Below are 17,639 nucleotides of genomic sequence, written 5' to 3' on the forward strand. Positions count from 1 at the left end.
TAGCTGCACCTGGGGTGTTTATTCGCTGCTTCTGCCTTCGGCCATCTGCACCGAGAAAGGGGAACAAGGGCGTGTGACTGTCACTGCCCCACGAACTCGCGAGTCTTTAGGACCCACCGGCAGAGGCTTGCACTCGCTGCCCTGCGGGGAGGGTCGGGGGGTGCGCTTCTCCCCAGCTCGCACAACACGTGCAAGCAACTCGAGACCTTGCCTTCAGAAAAAGTTTGAGAGAGGTGTAATGGTTCGACTTTACCTAGTAGAATTTCTGCTTTTTTAGGCTTCCTTTAATCTTTCTTTTCTTCTGTTTCCGCAAGGACACTTATAGAAGTTTTATGAAAACTATGTTGGTTTAGGTCAAAAACTCATAAAAAGCTTTCCTAGCTCTAGCTTATGCAGCCTCATATAGACCATCTTGGGGTGTCTCGTGTTGGTTCCGCTGGAACTGTGCGAACTCAATCTTTTGGACTGCGATAGCGTAGTAAAATCCCCGACTCAAAAAACCCCTCACAAGTCAGTGTCCCAGTTATGAGTGCTGAGTGAATAACTATTAAACCTGAAAGTGAATGCAAGACTGATAATTCTGGGAACATTCCTGTGGTTACTCCCCAGAAAGGAAACTTTTTGTTAGGCATCGTCTTCCCGTGTGGGTGCAAACTGCAGGTTTACATGTAAGTAAACTCCTGCAAAGTTCTGGAATGTTGCATGCTCTGAGGTAAAAACTTGCTCCTGGGCTCTGTCTTAAATCATTTAGTTTTATGAAATATCTCCTCGATAAGAGAAACATACATCACATGGTTAGTCAGAAATTATTCTAGAAGTTCATTAAATTTCATCTGGGGAATTTAAATGAAGTCAAGTAAGTAAATTAAGTGCTGAGTTAATTAAGTTGTTAATTAGTTAATTAACTGTTATGGTTTTAAGTGATGCCATTATCAAAGTGACATAAATTTCAGTTTAATTTCCTGTATGTAGAATGTCTTTGTGGAACTGTAAAAGCTTGGGGGCTTAATTCTTTCCACAGAGTTTTGCACCAAGTACTAACATATTCATAATAGGGATTTTATTATTTAGTGGCAAGGGCAATTTAAAAAATAATTTAACTAATTACTTTTTAAAATAAATTACTTTTCTCATTGTGTTACTTCATACTGGAATAAAACTTCAGATGCCTGAAAATGAAGCAAGAAGATGAAAATTTTGTAAAATCTTGTGTTGGGAAAAATTGCCCTCTTTCAGGATGGGATCTTTGCTGATCACTAGAAAATATTAAACTTGTGCATATTGATATTGTGGGAAAAATTTATTTGTTTGGTTTGGTTTGGTTTTTGTTTTTGTTTGTTGGTTGGTTTTTTGTTTGTTTGTTTTGTGTTAAGCACTACATTGCATGGCATTGTTGCTGTAAAAGACTGAAAAATCCTGTATGCATCTTTTTGGCTCTGTTTAACACTATACTATGTGACCTTTTTTTCAGAAATACGTACCTAAGTCTGTCTTGTTCACATGCTTTTGATTTTTTCACAAATACTTGATGAGGAAGAGAGGGTCAGACAGGAAAGACAACTTGGCCTGCCTTAAGTCACTCATTTAGGTCACTCAGTTGTTGCCAGGTTATTACAGTTGTGTGTCCTGTTTTTATTAATAAAGGCTAAAGGACAGCTAGGAAATACAGAACTAAAGATGTCTGACTTTATCTTCTTACTTTAGAAAACATACAGAAATAAGAAGTAATCCTCTAGTGGCAGTGTCATAGCTCAGTCTGTGGAGATGACATGGAGACCTAGAAGACTTATTTTGGTTAAAAACACAGCACGTTCAGTATTGTAATGTAAAGAACATGGATGAAACTTCTGGGTAGGAAGCCTCACTTGGTTTTTTCTAGCATGCCTCCATAGAGCTCCTGACAGATAGTTTAAAGGCTAGTTCTGACAGTGATGGAGACATGAAGAAGGTTTTGGAATTATTAATATGTGAAGAAGGTTTTGAAGAATCCTTGATGTTGCCAGTGTATTTTATCTAAAATTATTTAATATCTAGTTATTCCACCACACTGAGGTGGCATTTTTTTGCCAAAATATTGACAGAAACACACACATCCCCATAACTTAACATTAACTTTATAACAGTTCATCAGCTTGCCTGTATTGCACCATATGGTACTCAGCTCAATCAAAAACAATAGTTAAATGAACTCTTGACTTGTGTTCCCATGTGTTTTGTATCCAAACCCAAGAAATCATACAAATTATAGCTGAAAGACATACTAGGTTTATTGCCAAAGCAATGCAGAGCATTCCCTATAGGGCTTTTTCATGTGTGCTTTGCATTCTAACTCAAATTACTTGAGCAACAGACCTCCCTGTTAAGAAAGCTGTTTCAGTTTTGTACAAATGTCATGGTCAAGAAGCTTTTCCCACTTTGTCTACGATTATCCCACTATTTTTAATTATACTGTCTGTGCAATACTAAGTAATTATTTGAATTTTGGAGTTCATGGACTTCAGGTGTTTCAAGATGTTTGTTATGTGCCATTCTCTAAGCCAGAATAGTAAAATTTACAAGCACGCAGTATCTTTTTATATGACTTCAATAATGCTGCTGAATAACACTGCTGGTTAATTTTACTGCCAGTTCTTGACCTATTTTTTTAATTGTAGTTCTGCTGGTAAAGAATTAAATATACAATCTTTCATATGTGAATTATTTCAGAAAAAATAATTTCTTTCTTTCTAAGTTAGGGATCCTCCACTTTTATGAATCATGTTAGTTTAAATTTCATTACTCTAAATCATTCTTAATACATTTTGATGTTTGGTTGAGGACAGCTTCAAGAGAAACCAGTTTATCATTACTGCTGATACAGTTTTTGTGGAAATACAGAAATTCACTTGTACTGGAGGATATGCTTAAAAAGAAATTTTAAATTAGAGACAAAATAATGAAAATATTCTGAAATGAAATATTTTTTCTAATTCAAGAAAAAAATGCTTTCGGTGATCACTATTTACTATAAACCCAGGCCTGATTCTTTTTGAGTTACAGTCTTTTCTGGAACAGCTGATATTCTTGATACATCCAGCCAAGGAAACAGGTTGGATAGCAATCCTTTTTCCTTTATGTTTAGTCCTGGCAGCAATGAAAAATAGTACTGCTGTCATTGCAATCTTGTTTTTCATTTCAGTGCTACATCAGCATACTGCTAAATCCTTGATTCTTAATATGGAAAAATCATCCATCCATCCATCCATCCATCCATCCATCCATCCATCCATCCATCCATCCATCCATAAATATAGAGGTATGTATGCATATACATACATGTATACTTGTATGAAATGGATAGTATTTGTGGGCAAATGCATATGGAGCTTGTACAGATTCTTAGAAAGCAAAAGGTATTTGATAATGTATTCTGTTTAGGAGATGCTGTATTTTATGTTGGACAGTATATTAACGAGATTTTTTGTTTATTACTACTGAAAATGGAACACTTAGTTTATCCTCACAGAAGGGTTAAAATCCTTGGATTAGTAAAATTTTGAGTGTGTTTGTTGATCTGAAAATGTGGAAATTTTGGCACATACACTATTATTACAAGGAAAGCTATCTCAAACATCCATCCATCCAAGTTATGCATGTGTGGGTGTAATAGGAAAAGCTGAAGAACAATAAAAGGCTTTACTACGCATTTGCTGTAGTCTTACTGTGGCTGTTACTGTTATGCAGGCTTGGAGAAGGGCGTCCTTGAAACAGTCAGGTCATGACTAGATATAAGAATGATCACAGAAAATATGTATGAGCATCCATGAATAATCATGATGGTAGCTACATCTGCCACTGCTTGTTGAAAATTAAGTATAATGTTGAATTAGTCTGGAATCGAGAGTTGGTCCTTTTATATACACACTGTAACAACTTTGGTCAATATACTGATGAAGGTTTGCATAGTTAGCAGTTCCTTCCTTCTCGAAATAAAATAATTTTCTAATAAGGAGGCTGGGGAATTCCTGAGATGTCTCTAAATAAGTTGTTCTTTCTTGATGTTTGCGGTGTGTTTGGCATAAAACTGTGGATTTTTTTTGGTTTTTATATGAAATTGAATCAAGTTCTGTGTATGAGATTATACATGCCTACCATTCTTTCTTTAAGTAACTAAAAGTTTTTGTTTTACTTTTGAAAAGTTGAAACATTTATTTTCTTCTCCTAGAAATTGTGGCTTCATGGTTTAGGACCTGAAAGTGTTTGGAGAAAGCTGTCTCATGTCATATCTGATGTGAAATTCTTTTTCTCATGTTTTTTCTTACAGTATACACTGTGAGTTTCTCTCAGTTAATGAGAGCTACCTGACTTAATAGCCTGGTCTTAAACTTCTGTGTTTTTCTATGTGAGAAAATAGTGACTTCCCTCCAGACCATGCCTTTTTCCAGACACCATAAGTGTGACATTGGGAAAGAAGAGGAATTCAAATTCATATCTAGCAGAAAAAAACCCTATTTTAAGGTCATGATTTTTTTTGTTTTTCCACATCTAGGACCAGCTGAGACAAAGCTATAGTTTCAAATGTGTTTGCTGGGTGTACAATCCCTTGATGTTTTAGCATCAAGATTTTTTAATTCCCACACTTCCTAAGAGCTCAAGCTATGAGAATGGGCAATGTTAAGTACTGTCAAGAACAAACAGAAAGGATCACGTATTCCAGATATTCGTCATTTATATGCTTTTAGACAGCCATGAACTGTCTTTGAATTTGTATTTTTAGTGTCATACAATCAAATGAACTCCTACTAGAGAAGCAAAAATAAGCCTACTGTGCACATCCCTAGATTTTCTCTTTACTTACTTGGACAGCCAAATAAATGAGTGGAAAAATGGTAGGAAAAAGATGATTATATGCTGCTGGAGATCCTTGTTGGTGACTGTTTAAAGCCCACTTCAGAAAATTTTCTATTGCTTTAAGAAAATACAGGGTTTCCATAGGAACAAATTTGATATAAAACAGAATCAGATCTGAGGTAAGTTTCTAGAGTGGCATTCATCAGCCTCTCCTCTGCTGATGTAAATCAAATCAGCATGCATGTCTGCTGTTCCTTGATCATGCTTTAGAGCACTTCTGTGTGGTAGCATGCCTCAAAATTGCATGCTGTGAGTGTTTTAGAGATGTAAGACTTTCAGCTGGTTGGTTTTCAAAGGCAAATCAATGTGGACAAACAGTATGCGTGTGTCTTTGAAGGAGATTGTATACATTATTAAGGTGGGGTGTATTAAGTTTGAGGACAGGCAGCAAATACATAAACTTTAAGGAAAATGCATGCCAAAATAATTATGGAAAGTAAAGACATTAGCTATTTTAAAATTTCTTCATTTGAGTATTATAGAGAAAATATATTTGTTTAGGGTGAGATATTTGGGCTATGCTCTGCAGATATATATTGAAAAATGAACAGTAGTGCAGATAAAAATGCTTTTAAAGAACATTTGATTTTGTATAAGCATGTCACATCTAATATTTCAGAGATATAATTTATTATTGTTGTTGTTAACAACAGCCGCAGCAACAACAACAATAGTAATAATAATTATTATTATTAATATTATTATTATTAATAGTAATTGTTATGTATATTTTCCAAAGTTTTCAGTCCATATGAAACATACTTTTGAGTTCCTTTGCTATGGAGCAGCTCTCTAACCAAGCAGTAGAGGGCATTCTTTCTTTAGGAGACAGCACTTGTTCCTTCAAAAGACTAGCATTTTATTCAGGAAGTTGGTTTCCTTCAGTCCTTTCTGTCTTTAAATACAGGCGATTCACATGTAGATACTGGACATAGGATAAAAGGGTAAATTCTTACATCAAATGTGCAATATATTGCTTAGGGTTGAGTACTAAGTTACTAAAATTGTATATGTTTTTCATTATTTCATAGAATATTTCTGGAGAAATGAAAATTTCAATACCTTTCATTCAAATTCACACTGCAGCATTTTTCATGAATCCAGTTCCCTCTAAACCTGAGCTGATTCATTTGGTATGATCAATCGATTATCCTAATAAAAGCATTTTTATTGGTACTTACAGCAAACTACTCATAATGCACCTAGGTATATACACCAACCTGGGTAGATATTTTGAGAACATATCCAATTTGAGTTGTTGGGGACCTTATTAAAATTCCAACCAGCATATTGTTTTCAATGGATTTTGACATATTTAAGCCAGCCTTGTTTGAAATTAAATTCAGTGCAATGTGTTCCTCTTCTACTTGGAAAATGCTACCTCTTCTGGGGAAAATGAGCATTGAGAGATAGACCCTTCCCATTCAACACCTGGGACTTCTCCACACAGTTGTCTGGAGCCCATCCAGTCAGAGTCCCACATGGAACAGGATGCTGTGCCTGCAGAGCATGTGTGTGAGGTGACCAAGGACGACCCTTCTGGTGCTGTTGGACACTTCTTCCCCCTTACCCAAACGCTGACTACACATGGGGTACTTCAAGAGTTGGTTTTTAAGTGTTCCTCTCTTGCAAGATTGAGGTTCTTTTCTTCTTTTTAAAATGAAGTGAAATCAAGGTGACTAAATGACTTTTGAATGTGAATACTAGGTAAAGACAGATCCATTATATTCCAGATTTCATTTCAGAAGGTGGCTGACTGCCGTAGTGAGCCTAGCATCTTCTGTGTCACTGGGCGGTGCAGAGCCACAGGTGAGGTATTAAACAGCATATACAACAAAATATTTCTATCTATATGCACTTCAATAAAATGAGAAAAACAAAAATATCTGATGCCAGATATTAAAATTACATATTAAATTTGAGGCTGCCTATTGCAGTTAGAACCATGATGTTGCAGCTGAATGTGAAAACAAAATTTCTTCCCAGGGCATTTGCCTAGTGATTCACATCTGCTATTTTATAATTTTTCTCTAACATTGCCTGGTCATCAACAGTGTATAACCTCATTGTATGTTAAAAAGAAACACCATAGGAGAAACAATAATTGACAAATATAAGAAGAAGCCTGAAGAGACAAACAACAGAATGTGATCTAATATATCACTGCTCTGCTTATGACATATTATTTCATTTGAAGTCTGGTGAGTTATTGTTTTAATTTTGCACAAATTTTGCTTCAGAATCAAACAAACTGCTTTGTTTCTGTATAGCACTTCTGCCAGACCCTTCTTAGAATGAAATTTTTGGTCTCTGTTTCAGGATTTTTCTCCAACTTTATAGAAGAAGTTTTAGAGATGATTTTTTTTCTTGAAAAAAAACCAAAACTAACTAAAACAAATGCAACACATTGCTGTTTATTAGTAAAAAGTAGCAATCAGTTATAAATCAGAAAAACGCTTTTGTTCTCTGGGAAGGGGAGAGTCCAGAATCTAGTGCCGCTTCAGCTGCCCAATAGGTCTTCTGGTACAACAAATCTTCAAATAGTTACTTAAGATAATGTCTGCAAATAAAATACCTTTCCTAGTCACTGGACTACTGATTGGCATTATATTTCCTGGCTATTTTGGTTTTAAATAAACAGCTTTTGCTTGCATAGCTTATCAGATTCAGGAATGTAACTCTGCAAAGCAATCCTCATTTCCAAGGATGACTGTGAGCAGGAAACAAGTGAATCTAGGGCAGGCCTAGGTACTAATTAAGCGTAAAAGAATACAATAATCTTGAAAAGTAAGTATCACAGCTTTCTTCAGCTGTGAAATTCTGAAGATTGTTCTGAGGATGGAACTTCTACAGTTCAGCTGGAATATTTGCCCAATGATTTTCTTTCATATTAATGGGTTGGCAAAGAGAATGTAAGAGAAGGGACATTTAAGGTCACAAAGGAGTAATGGCAACAAAAGTCATTCCCAGCTCAGAACTGTAGTTTTCGGAGAAGGTTCACATATCTGAAATGAAAAAGGGCTTTCTGTGGAGAAATAGCCAGGGTAAAGACCAAAATAAAAAAAATTTTATCCTTTTTTTTTCCTCTAATTTTTTTCCTTTTTTTAAAAAAAAATTTAACCTGAAGAAAGGGAATTATACCTTCATATGGTTCAGTGAGAAGTCCTAATAAGAACTTCTGATGTTAAGAAAGGTGATGGGAGTGCAAAACAAGATTGGTCAGCCAAGAGAAAGCAGCACCTTTTAGAAAAGTAAAGAGCTGTCAGCTGAGTCATCTGACTCATCTGCTGGAATAATAAAGAATCATGTTATGAATTAGATTGGAAAAGACATTTGAGATCATTGAGTCCAACTTATGACAGAACACCACCTTTTTATCTAGATCATGGCAGTGAGTGCCATATCCAGTCTTTTCTTAAACACCTCCAGGGATGGAGGTGCTCCCTTAAACACCTCCACCAGTTCCCTGGACAGCCCATTCCAGTGCCCAGTTATCCTTTCTGTGGAGCGCAGAATATGGGTTGGTAAACTTCATCCTATGACTTTAATCCCAAGGAAGTGGAAAAAGGCTAAGGGGCATGGAAAGTTCTTCAGACCAGTTGCAGCACTGGGTGAGACACAGGTGAATTAGACAAAAAAAATCAACCAATTTATTTGTCTTGGCCTGTTCTAATATCTCGTTGGTCCATCTTGGCAGTTTATCTTTGAATGAAACAGTTTGTAGGCACTTTTCTCAGTGCTTTTATAGGTCCCTAGGAAGTTGAGCAGTAATGTAACATTTTTTTTTGTACTTGCATTTTTTCATTTGAGCACAGATAGGAGAACATAGTCTTAAATTTGTCCATAAAAGTCAGTGGGATGCAGCTGATTTGCTTAAAAACAGATAAGTAGCCTGGGCTGAGAAGCATATTTAATGCAAGTGTGCCAGGTTCTTCATGTTCTGCTTTAAACACTGGTCTTTTTCAGTTTAAATTGTGACATACTGCTTTTTTGCTTTAAAGCAGGAAGACAGAAATCTTGACTTTGCATTTAACTACCTCACCGGTGAACTTAGTACTTTGTAGACTCAAAGCTTTGGGTGGAAATTATTTAACAGATTAACTAAGTAATGGAAAATTCCCTGATAAAATAGTTTCAAGTCTAATGTTAATAGTGCATATCGTGAAATCATGGAATGGCTTGGGTTGGAAGGGACCTTAAAGATGATCTCCTTCCAATCCAACTGCCATAAGCAGGGATAACTTCCTCTAGACCAGGTTGGTCAGACCTCCATGAACACTCTCAGGGATGATGCATCCACAACTTTTCTGGGCAACTTGTGCCACTGCCTCACCACCCTTACAGTAAATAATTTTTTCTTAATATCTAATCTAATCTAATCTAATCTAATCTAATCTAATCTAATCTAATCTAATCCAATCCAATCTAATCTAATCTGCTGTGTTTCATTTTGAAGCCATTGCCCTTTGTCCAATCACTGCATGCCCTTGTAAAGAATCCCTCTCCAGATTTCTTGTAGGCTTCCTTCAGGTAATAAAGGCTCCCTTCAGGCTGATTGGCTTATGTGTCAGCAGCAGTTCTCAGAAGAAATGAAAAAGTAAAAAACCAGATTGATTTACAGTACTGTAGTATATCAAGGCTGGCTGTCTTGGCAATAAAAATGTAGTGTGATCTTTAACTTCAAAAAAAATTTATTGATGGTAGAGTAATGATGTTATCTTTCCTGAATGTTAACTCAAAATAAGATCTCTAATAGTCTGGAAAAGAACAGCATTCTTTATGATACTTCTTTATTTTTTTTCAGGAAAAAATGGCAACAGAAAACATTAAATGTTGTGTTTAAATATTAAACATCCCAGTGCACCATAAATTTTTAATATGCCAATTAACGAAGAAATATCTGTCTTTGTTTCTCTGCAAATGTAAGAGGACTACAAAGAGTTCAGCAGACAGAATACCAGTTGCAGTGAGAGGAAAGGACAGCATTATAAAGCAAAACTGCAGCTCCCAGAGAGACATTGTTACACCCAAATAATGTTTTGAAGAAACAGGGAACTTGGGATTTTAAAAAACATCTAAACTTTGGGAAATGCTTGAAGAATAACTGATTTTTAAAAGTTCATTGGATGAGATTAGTGCTCTAGCTTGTAAGTGAAAAAATTTACCTCTAACATTATGGAAATGAATGTTACAAAAAACAAGAACAGCAAACTGCAACTGTAGCTATTCACAAATGCAAGTGCATTTTCACAGGTAAATACTTCACCAAGATGTTATTGCAGATTCCTGTTGCTGATACCAGCAGGCCCATTGGTATGATAGTTATTTATTGTAAAACTGTTTTCAAGATACAGACCCTTCTCTACTTGGCAAAGTACTATGAGGTTCTAGCTCTAGAAAGCTATGAAGGGTCAATGGCAGCATGTAGGAAAGTAGGATTTTCTTAAATTTGGCACAATTAAGATGGAAATGCCCTGCCTCTAGCTATTTCTGAGGGTGAGTACCTGTGAAAGAGTTAGATGTTTGATAAGTTGAACAAAACTTGATAAGGTAATTTCTGGGCAAAGGACACCTGTTTGGGATGTGTAACAATGTGTGCACATGGCATCATTCCAGGACTTCGTGTTTTCAGAGTTGGAGCACAGTAGCAGTTGGAGGTTAACACAAAGGTCTTAATGTGTAAGAACAGTTCTCTTTCCCACATAAACCCATAACTCAAAGAATACATTAAGAAAAGAAGGACTTCCTGGTATTAATTTGTTTATATAGATATATATTTTACTGCTGAGTTAGGAAAGATCTGTGCCATCACTTAATTCTAGTGAAAAAAGCAACTGTTAGTCACCAGTTTTTAGCTTACTAGGAGCATAAAATGACGTATTTCCTAGTGCGAAAACATGGTTGCTGTGGTTTATAGCCATTTTTAATTCCAGTACCTTTTTGAATTCTAACAGTCTACTCGACTAGGCTTCATTTAGTCTTAGCTTTGAACTTCTCTCCCTTTGTCTCAAATACACACACACAGAGAGACACACACACACACACACACACACACACACACACACACACACACACACACACACGCACACACTACCCTTCTTTTCTAACATAATTTCCAAACAGCCCTCCACCTTTCAGGCTGTTAACATCTTAAAGACAATGGGGCGTTAAGGACCTGAATCAGGTCAGTAGAATGATGCTAGAGTGCCTCCTTTCCTGAACATCCTGTATGAAATAGCCCTGAGAACAAACTGTTCTTGTTTTCCTATCAGAGCACAGCTTTTTTGGCTGGCTCACTGAACTACGCTGATGTTTTAGAAGACCTTCAAAAATTCCTATTGTACCTGCTATACATCTGCCTATGTATGTGCTATATAAAAGCTACAGACTTCAGAGTAGAGCTTTCTGCTGTTCTTTTCTGCTTAAAACAATCAGTGTCTGCATCTCTCCTAGCTGATATTCATTATGTATGAACAGCACTTGCATATATACTGGAAATATACAGTACTTATGATGGGATCTCAACAGGTTCAGAGGAGAGATTTTTCATGTTTTCATATTGTAATTTGGTTAGCTTTACAGACGGAGGAATTGACAGCCTAGACTTTGTTTGTAAAAATTTTGTAAAGTTTGCAAGACCTAAGTGGGTTGTATTCTTCCCTTTTTTTGTGCGCATATGATATAAGTAGAAAGAACTTACAATTCGTTTCCTCCTCTCAAGTTCTGCTACTGAAATACAGATAGAATTAAGTACATAAGAAGACATTTTTTGGCTCAAATTAGATTTTTTTTTCAGCATATTCCCCCCCCCGCCACCCCCCCCACCCCCATCAACGGGTTATCCCAGAGGCACAGTTACCATCACTGAGGGGGTCGGCTCTTTGAGCCAGCTGGAACTGGCTCTGTCAGACGTGGAGAAAGCTTCTGGCATCTCTCACAGAAGACACCCAGTCTCCTTGCTACCAAAACCCCACCAAAACCCAGCATAGCCTGGAAGACATTCTAGCAGAAACCAGTGGTAAACTTCTTGTTACTGTCCAGTTGTAAACCATAGATGCAATTCCAGCATGTTATTAGTGTGACTGCTGAGATATAGAACTGGAATATAAAGAAGGGCATTCAGATAAATATTGTAATTTTCTACCTGTCTATAAAGACACATGAGCTGACTGGTTTTCTCAGATTCTTTCAATTCAATTTACTTAAATGCCTTAGAATTTCCATTTTATCTAGTTTTGCTCTGGTTATTCATGTTTGTGCCATGATTTGTTTCCAACAGTTGCTAGGAGTCAAAGAAAGGAGTTGATTGTCTTCTATCACAGATTACTAGATGAGACTTTCAACAAAGAAGTCAATGCTAACTCGCTCTCAAAGTTGAAATTAATATGGAGAACATTTATTTTAATCTTTCAATCAAAATCTCAGCCCTTCTTTTAAGCCTTGAAGCAAAAATTAACTTTCATCACTTTTGTTAATTAATCCACTGGTGGCCAGAGAAGAGTCCCATTGAAACTGCCTGTATATCTCTAAGGTCTATGATGCTGTGTGCCACTAGAGCAGGAAGATATAGGCAAGCAGCATGTCCTTCAGCTGAAGAGAAAATGAGTCCTTCACTCTACTATGTGTAATTCATCCACTGAAGAACTATTTCATTGCTATCACTTGACATATTTCTGAGACAAATATGCTTCTTACCAACTTCCATCATGTATGGCATTGTTAATTCTACTTTTGGAAATCTTGAGACAGAAAGATGAATACAGCAGGGATCATTCAAAAATACTAATACTAACATTTTTCTTGTATTTGAAAGGAAGGAGAATGACAGTCAAGTGACATGCCAAACATAGATAATTATGATACAATTTTTATATGGTGGAAATGATAATTATTCTTGTTACTACTGTTATTATTTCAAAAGGAAGAGAAAAACACATTAGCTGGATGTTTTGACATAATTTCTCAGATTTGATGAATATTTTTAAATAAAAGGGGAAGGGTAACTTCAGTAAACAATACTGGGAATTGAGGCCCTTGTTCAAATAACTTAAAAAAGATGTGCTCAACCTAACACATGTATTCAATGGACTTAGATAGATGTTAGTGTTTATGTCCTTGTGAGATTTGAGCCTTACAAAGGGTTTGAGACAGCATTGGTACTCGTGTGTTAAAATAAATAGAAGGAAATGAGATAACCTTTTGTCAGAGCTCAGTGTAGGTAAGGCAAAAAAAGGTAACACCTGCCAGATAATTTTTCTTTTTTTTTTTTTCTTTTTTTTCTTTCTTTTTTTTTTTTTTTTTTTTTTTGGTGACTATTGTTATTTATGACACTAGCAAGAAGGACAAATCACCAAATGTTAAAATTGGGTATTGTCAGTTAAATCAGAATCATTTCCAAACAGCTACCATTTACAGAAATAACACCTGTTCCATGTAAATGAAAATATTTTTGTTGAATATTAAAGAAATAAATTAAGATATGAAATGAGACATTAGCTTTGGCATTCTGAAGACACTTAAAAGCCCAAGGCAGTTTACGTTTAATTGGCTCTCCAAGGTAGAAAACAATTCTATATAGACAGATCCTTCAGCCTCTTACCCTTCATCCCTACCTTGGACTTACTCATCTGAAGGAGACCTAGAGGAGAAGTAGAAGTAGAGTCTAGCTGGAGAAGTGGATAGGTCAGTTTCCCACCAAACAAATAGTTCCTGGGTATCTTGAGAATTTGCTATAAAATTTAATAGTGTATTCTTTCTTCTATGTCCTATTTGAAGCAAATAAATTAATTCAGTAAATGGTCCTCAGAAAAACACTTGTTGAGATTGATGCAAAGTTGAGCAGCTTCAAAGAAGTTTTGCTCTCATAAAATGAGCAATTTGACTTAGTTTACTTTGACTCAGATTACAAACAGTTACTTTCCTATAGGAAGCATCTGGACTGTAAGCAATGACAGGCATGAGGGTGGCTGCATGCTCTCTTCCAAGAATTACCTTTCTCGGATTCTGCTTACAGAAGCTTTGGGCTGTAAAACAAAATCCCATTTTTTTACCTGTAACACACCATTTAAATATCTCTTCTCTTCGACCATTTCACATGTTCTGGATAAATATGAGCTCTTTAAGAATGACTATTGTAATGTACAATTAGATTAGCTATGTACTAATAGCTATATGGCAAGGGAAAAGGATCCCAAAAGAATTACTTATCAAGAGCTATAATCACTATCAATATAAAGGAAGCAATTTCTAGCACTCTCTTCATAGTGTCATGCACATATAAATGCATAAACATGAGAAGATAGAATAATGCTAACAAGGGAAATCAGCACATATAACTAAATTTTGAGACATTATGAAGAAGATACAGTACTCAAGTTTTAATTTAATTCCAAATATGGGAACTGTGGCTGTCATGAAGTACTACAGTATCTTTGAACTCAGTTGAAAATGAGCATTTGGTTAGTCCTGTATTCTCTTTCTCATTGTGCTACAGAAATGCAGAACTTGTGGATTAGACAATTTTTAGGGTTGAAGAAAAAATGAAGATAGGCAAGAAGGAGGAAATCTTGTCTAAAGTAATTTGGATGGAGAACAACATGACTGTAGGAGATGCAGTAATTAATTTTTTATTTCAAAGAAAAGAAAAAAGATAAATCATTGTTGAGGAAGCACTGCTATTTTGTCTTGGTGAGTTATTTTACTTTCAGATGATGAAACAAAACTCTCCCTCATCCAGGGGAGAAAAGAAATATAAAATGTAATTTTCCTTTCTTAGATTAAAAGGGGTATTTATGCAGAAGCATAAATACTATCATATTCAGGGGATCACAATAAAAGTGTATGTGTTTATTCTGGTTATGCTTATTACTTCAAAGATTAATTAGTTCTGATATCCTCATACACTGATTAGTCTATTCCTCCCACACACACCGCTCTTAGTGGTTATTTATTCTACAACAGTGCGATTTGCCACCAAGAGTTTTTAGGCTCAGTGTTGGCTCCAAGTGCTACTGTAGTTATTACCATTTTAAAAAATTCAATTTACATGCATTTTACAGTTTTCTCCAGGCTGCAAATATTTCTCACAAAAAATGTTCCTACTAAAGTGAATGGAATTGCACACTGAGTAAGTAAATAGACTGAACTCAGCACTCAGAAAACCTCTTGAGGTATATATTTAACTGTCCTGCACATTAACCTTATGATTGCAACTATCTTGTGACTATGAAATCACTGTTTATATGTAGTTAGTAGATGAGAAGGGAAAAACTTCTAATCTGAATTTTTGGTGTATTTTTATTATACACACTAGGAGTGAGGGTTTAGAGGATCCTAAGGACTGTTTCACTCCCTCATAATCCCGTTAACCTCTCTTTACCTACCTCCACAAAAAAAAAACTAGGGCTATCTTTTCCTACCAGAGATTTGTATTGACTCACTAATTAAACTTTGCTTCTTCATCCTCTATTTCTGAATAGATGATAGAAATATTATTCTCTATTTTCAATAACCAGTGTATTTCACTGCATCTGAGTTTATGGCTTAGACTGGGAGATGGTGTGTCATAAGAGCATCCCAGATTGTCTCCCACTTTCCTGAAGCAAATAAACATCCAAACAGAGAGATAACACAGAGGAGAACTCACATATAAGCATAGACCTACATTGCTAACAAAATGTATTCTATCCATCAGAAAATATCACTGACTGTATGTCAGTTCGCAGCTACAAATTCCCCTCAGGAAAGTGCCCTAAACAATGTTTTATATTTTTAAAGGGTTTTGGGATACTTAATCATTAATCTTTTAAAACAAACAATGAAATAGATTGTTTATCAAGACCTTAATGGTGCCGTTTAACTGTGTTTTTTCTGGAATTGGTTTGGGGAAAAAGCATATTCAAATTGTATTTCCTAAAAACAAAAGGAGCAGATAATGCCGATAATCTGTGCTAGGTTGTAGTTGCTGAAAAAGATTATTCTTGGTTTTGGAAAGGTGGGCTTTATATGAGGGGAGCAGAATGTGATCTTTTTAGCTGTATTAGTGGTCTCTGCTTAACAATCCTTGAAATATTGACTTAATAAACACATTGCTCATACTTCAGCAAAAAGCACATAGTCAATAGACACTGAATTAATGTAAAGATTAAAAAATATTCTAAGTACATGCTCTTAAAATAATTTTCATACATTCATATTTGTTTCTTGATAATTTTTGCAATAAGGTTTATGACAGCCTCAGTTCTATAGTTCATCTTTTTCTGTTTCTGCCACTGTGCTGCATAACAGTAAACCAAGCTTTTTGTTTCAGCAGTCAGGGGATATCTTTTTGATATCAAATCTGTTTGTAGATTCTGATATACTAGTGTTCTTTATCTTCTAAATGAAAGAAATCAATAAAATACTCTTTTGTATTCTAAAATCTCTTTCTTTTTCCTTGTGAGCAATTTACATTAAAAGTGAAAAAGTTTTCTTTGCTTATTTGACTGTTTTTAATCTTTTATTCTTGTAATTATATACATGCCCAGGAGGAGAAGCTTGAACAGAACAATTCATGATCTCTGCTTCAGCAGCTTTTATCCTTAATACAACTTCATGCATCCAACACCAGTGTTTACCTCACAATGAAAAGATCCACATTTATTCTACTCTTTCTCTAAGAGAATAGGAGTATCCTTAGTTGACAGAAAACCTCATTTCAGGAGCTGCATAGGGAAGCTTCTGCAACAGTGTCTGCACTTTATTCCTACTGTGGGTAAGTGGGGGAGTTTGAATAAATTTTGTAATTAGGAACATAATAGCATATTTTGATTCCCTTAATAAATAAGACTAACATGAACCTTTTCTTACTGGTGACTCTAATGATCATTAATGGCCAAACTTGTCATCTTTACAGTATTAATTCTTAGTTGAAATGCCAAAGTCTTGAACACAAGACGTGTTATTATTGAAGCAGAAAATAAATGCAATTCCCTGGCATTAATCCCATTGGTTTAAGATAATCCACAAAAACATAAACCACAAATAACAGAAAAAACTCCAAAATGATAGTTTTCATTAGTTTCCATGCAAAAGTAATACATTTTTGTTATTAATATTGTTGCTGTTTCTTACCTCATTGCTGTTTTCAGTAAATTGTTCTCATCTCAAGATGTGATATTCACCATTTGTGCCTCCAGTTCTCAACTCCATCCTGCCTTATTGGGAAGAGGGAGGGAAAGGGGGACTGAGAGAATGGCACTTGGTTTTGGACAGTCTTGGTGTGGGCACTGAATTAGAGAGTACTGTTCCTAAACCCTGACATTACTACCTAATGTTAGGCTCCAACCCACAAGCCTGGGATTAAGAGTCTCATGATCTACTGACTGAGCAAGCAAAGGCATGGGATGGTATAGAAAAACCTCTGGGTCCTGGCCAAAACTAGGACAGGTATACAGAATCAGTAACCATAATTCAGACCTAAAGGAAAGATTGTGTGTTCTGAGTTCTATGCCCTTCTTCCATAACCTGTTTTTTTTGTCCAAATCAACATTACCTATACATTAATTCTTTCTTGCACCTTCAGATGGCTATCAGTTTTGTAATTCTACAATTACATTTCTGTGTCATTAAAAGGACTGTATTTCTTAAAAAAAAAAACCAAAAAACCATGTTAGAGGTAATATCCATAAATATCCTTCTCCATTTAAAGCAGGGGGATGTTGATGATGCAATGCTCTTTATTGTTCTTTATTAATCATATAGAATACTTT

Source organism: Chamaea fasciata, unplaced genomic scaffold, assembly GCF_029207755.1.
Source record: "Chamaea fasciata isolate MVZ Bird 193981 ecotype frontalis unplaced genomic scaffold, bChaFas1.0.hap1 SCAF_4, whole genome shotgun sequence".
Classification (NCBI taxonomy): domain Eukaryota; kingdom Metazoa; phylum Chordata; class Aves; order Passeriformes; family Sylviidae; genus Chamaea; species Chamaea fasciata.